General features: G+C 45.0%; 1 pseudogene; it reads left to right on the top strand.

Annotated features, from left to right (window-relative positions):
• The first annotated feature begins 981 nt into the window (after window positions 1–981).
• LOC141547463 (ELL-associated factor 1 pseudogene) lies at window positions 982–2884 on the top strand (annotated as a pseudogene).
• The last annotated feature ends 1262 nt before the right edge of the window (window positions 2885–4146 follow it).

Below are 4146 nucleotides of genomic sequence, written 5' to 3'. Positions count from 1 at the left end.
AGCAAAAGAGACAAGCTGAGTGGTCACTGAATTCATGTCCAAGCATTTTGAATTATGGGTGTGCCACAAGAAATAAAAACAGACAATGGGCCTGCATATACTTCTAAATATTTTGTGCACTTTTGTGCACAGTGTACAATTTTATACACCATTGGCATTCCTTTTAATCCTCAAGGTCAGGCAATGGTAGAGAGAAGAAACAGAGACACTAAGGCAATCCTCAAAAAAGAAAGGAAAGCAGGAGCCACAGGTAATCTTAGAGAAATTCTAAATTTAGTTCTCCATATCATTAATTTTCTAATTTTTGACAAAGATGCATTGGTTCCTGCAGACAGGTTTTCTAACCTGTGGCAGTATCCAGTGTGAGAAGCTCCACTGTCCTTAGATAATCACCAGGTGATGTGGAGAGACCCAGAAAGTGGTGAATGGAAGGGACCAGAGAGGTTAGCTGCTTGGTGGAGAGGCTTTGCTTGTACTTCTTCAGATGGAGAAGGAAACAGATGGGTGCCAATGAGTCTTATTCTCCTTGTTCATCAGGGAGAGACAGAAAAAGAGAAAAACAAAGGAGAAGAACTAAGAAACATCTGACACTGAAAGTGCATGGCTGATAAGGAGACTGTTAAAGATTCCCTAACACAAGATAAGGCTGTTAAAGAACTTTAAAACCAGCAGGAATCATTGGATTCCCTAACACAAGATGAGACTAATGCACAATGGACTTATGGACTTTAATAAATTCTCAATTTATAATTATTTGATTATGTTATTTGTTACATACTTCTAGCATGTATAATGTTACTATGTTACAATATATATATGTTTATATAAATATGTGTAATACCTCCCATATTGATGGAGTTATGTTTCAAGGCCATGACCACCCTATGTTCTAAATCAAAAGAAAGGGAAAGATGTTGGGATTACAAGGTGATAACTCAGGTTGTCTAAACAATTCTCTAGCTCAGAGTTGACACCTTTAGCAGTTGACACCTTTAGTTTTCTCAAAAGGAGTTTACACATTTAAAGGAGTTTTCACTTTTAAAAGGAGCAAGTTGATTGGTTGAAGGATTTCCCACAAGCCCCTGGATTCTCATCTGCCCATTCTCTGGGAGGATAAAAGAGACAACATGGGGCCTGGGAAGCAGTCTGGATTTGGGAAGGACTAGAGCTGGAGGAGATTCAGAGCCAGCATTCAGGAAGAAGAAGAAGAGGCTGCTGGAGAAGAAAACCAGGAAACCTGCTCCCAGAGAAGGATTCCAACTGAGGGAGCATCCTAACTTTACACAGCACGCCTATACTGAGAGGCACTGAGGAGGCCGCCCTAGGAGCCACACCGGGCAGTGACTACAGCCAGATTCCGGACAGGGAGAGAGCCATGAAGAGCACCAGGAACCTGCTGGTGGACGGCAAGGAGAACTGCCTGACGTTCGGGGACAGTTTCGAGAAGAGGCCCAAGTCCTACTTCCACAGGATCGGCTATGATTTGAAGCCGGCCTCTGTAGGCCCATCCGGGGAAGGTGAGCTCCAGGTGAGCAAGGGAGACGAGGTCAGGGTCTCCCTGCCTCACTTCCCTGGAGCTGCAGCCCCAAAGACTGTCTTCAAAGGAAACAAAAGACCCTATGAGGCAGACTGTATTCTCCTCATTAATCAGGATACCGGCGAATGTGTTTTGGAAAAAGTCAGCAGCAGCCCTCAGGTCAAGAAGATGAGAACTGAGGGAGGGAGCAAAACCCAGGTAAGAGTGGAAGCGCCCCCTGCACCGGCACCGCCCACTCCCATAGCATCGGGATCCCTGCCTCACTTCCCTGGAGCTGCAGCCCCAAAGACTGTCTTCAAAGGAAACAAAAGACCCTATGAGAGAGACTGTATTCTCCTCATTAATCAGGATACTGGAGAATGTGTGTTGGAAAAAGTCATCAGCAGCCCTCAGGTCAAGAAGATGAGAACTGAGGGAGGGAGCAAAACCCAGGCAAGAGTGGAACCGCCCCCTGCACCGGCACCGCCCACTCCCATAGCATTCCGAGCCGCAGGGAAGACACCTGTTGGACCAAAAGCCTGTCCTGTGGAAGAAGATCTTCTCGGGGAACTCCAGTTGTTGGACATTAAGAGACAGCTGAGAGCCTGGATGGAGCAGATGGAGATGTTCACAGACAGCAGCTCCTCAGACTCTGACAGCTCCAGCAGTGAAGAAGAGGAGCCCGCCCCCGGAGGCTCGTCCTCCCAGCATCCTCCTCTGCAGTTCCCTCACAGAATCCCTCTGGGGAACAGCAGCACCAGCCAACTCCCCGACAATAACCGGCTGATGAGCATATTGCAAGAAGATTTACAACTGAGTGACTCCAGCAGCAACAGCAGCTCCTCTGACTCTGACTCTGAGAGCTCCAGTAGTGAAGAGGAGGAGCCCGCCACAGCCAGAGCCGCGTCCTCCCTGCATCCTCCTCTCCCTCACAGAATCTCTGTGGGGAACAGCAGCAGCCAGCTCCTCGGGAATAGCAGGACAATGAGCATATTGCAAGAAGATTTACAAGTGAGTGACTCCAGCAGTGAAGAGGAGGAGCCCGCCTCCAGAGACTTGGCCTCCCAGCATCCCCCTCTCCCTCACAGAATCCCTGTGGCAAACAGCAGCAGACAGCTCCCCGGGAATCACCAGCTGATGAGCATATTGAGAAAAGATTTACAACTCAGTGACTCTGAGAGCTCCAGCACTGAAGACCAGGAGCCTGTCACAACCAGAGCCTCTTTCTCCCAGCGTCCTCTTCTGCAGTTACCTCACAGAAGCCCTATGGAGACCAGAAGCAGCCAGCTCCCCGGGAATGACCAGCTAATGAGCATATTGCTACAAGATTTAAAACTCAGTGACTCTGACAGTGACAGCAATGACTAGCCTTGGAACTTCCTGCATCTGAATTTGTTAGAACATCTGGATAGATGAAGGACACAAGCAGAAACCCACCCCCAAGGAGAGCATTTGGCCCTTAGTGAGCCCTGAGTCTCACTGAACCTGAGCAGCATGCACTTTTATATATTATACGCTTACGTTTTTACCTCAGAATCTGGGTAGCATGTTAAAATCTGGGTAGTATAAAACAAACAGACAAACAAAAAACAAAAACAAAAATAAACAAACAAAAAAAACATCTTCCCAGATGTATTAGAAGTATAAGACAAAGTAAAAATAGAAACCCCCACTCAATCACTTTCACCTTCAGAAAGAAACCTCAAATCAGAAATACTCAATCAAAATTCAGAGGATTCAAAGAAAAAAAAAGTGTTGTTAACAGCCAAAAACAATTTAAGAATAAAGGAACCACAGTCAGGATGACACAGGACTACTCTGACAACTGACTTTAACTTATTTAACATATGTTGTTCCATCTAGGAAAGGGGTTGGGGGGAAGGAGGGGAGAAATTGGAATAAAAGGATTTTCAAGGTCAATGCTGAAAAATTACCTTGAAGATAGATTGAAAAATACATCTTGTAAATAAGGTTATGTAAAAAAAAAAAAAAAAAAAAAAAAAAAAGAGTAGTGGCCTGCTTTTGCAAAGGGATGAAAGTTACAGGTTTGTTGATGGTTGTGAGAGGCCAAGGACTAACTGGAGAATTTTTTGCTTCTAGGAAGGCCTGTCCTCCTTCATTTCTCTAAGGAGACCAAGGTCCATCTGAGCCAGAGACAGACTCAGAAGGGTTGAGAAGGACTGGAAATGAGATGTTCCATCTTTGACTGTTCTCTCCTGCTGGCTCTCCCTCCTCCTGCACTCCTCCACTAAGATCAAGACTGGGTCAGATGAGCAGACTGTCACAGAGAGCAGGAGGAGATTGGGAGAGATGCAGACTGAGACAGGATCAGACTGACAGACAATGTAAAGGAGACTGTGACAGACACAGATTGTAAAGGAGATGTGATTCTAGATTCTAGTCCAGACTGTTCTCAATGGGCTCCTTTCCTCTTCAACTAAGCAGGGATTTAGTAAGTCTTCAATATATTCAAGTATTTCTCATCATGATGACTTTAAAGTCATACAAGGAGTTGTCAACTTTGAATAAATAAAAAAAAAAAAACAATTATATTAAAATGTCCATAACTACGGGAAGAAGTCTGTTTCTTTACTTTTTTTTACTAATTTGATAGGCAGAGACCTTACCCA

The sequence above is a fragment of the Sminthopsis crassicaudata genome, chromosome 6 (assembly GCF_048593235.1).
Source record: "Sminthopsis crassicaudata isolate SCR6 chromosome 6, ASM4859323v1, whole genome shotgun sequence".
NCBI lineage: Eukaryota > Metazoa > Chordata > Mammalia > Dasyuromorphia > Dasyuridae > Sminthopsis > Sminthopsis crassicaudata.
The sequence above is the reverse complement of the archived record's forward strand: the minus strand, read 5'-3'. Positions and strand labels throughout refer to the sequence as shown.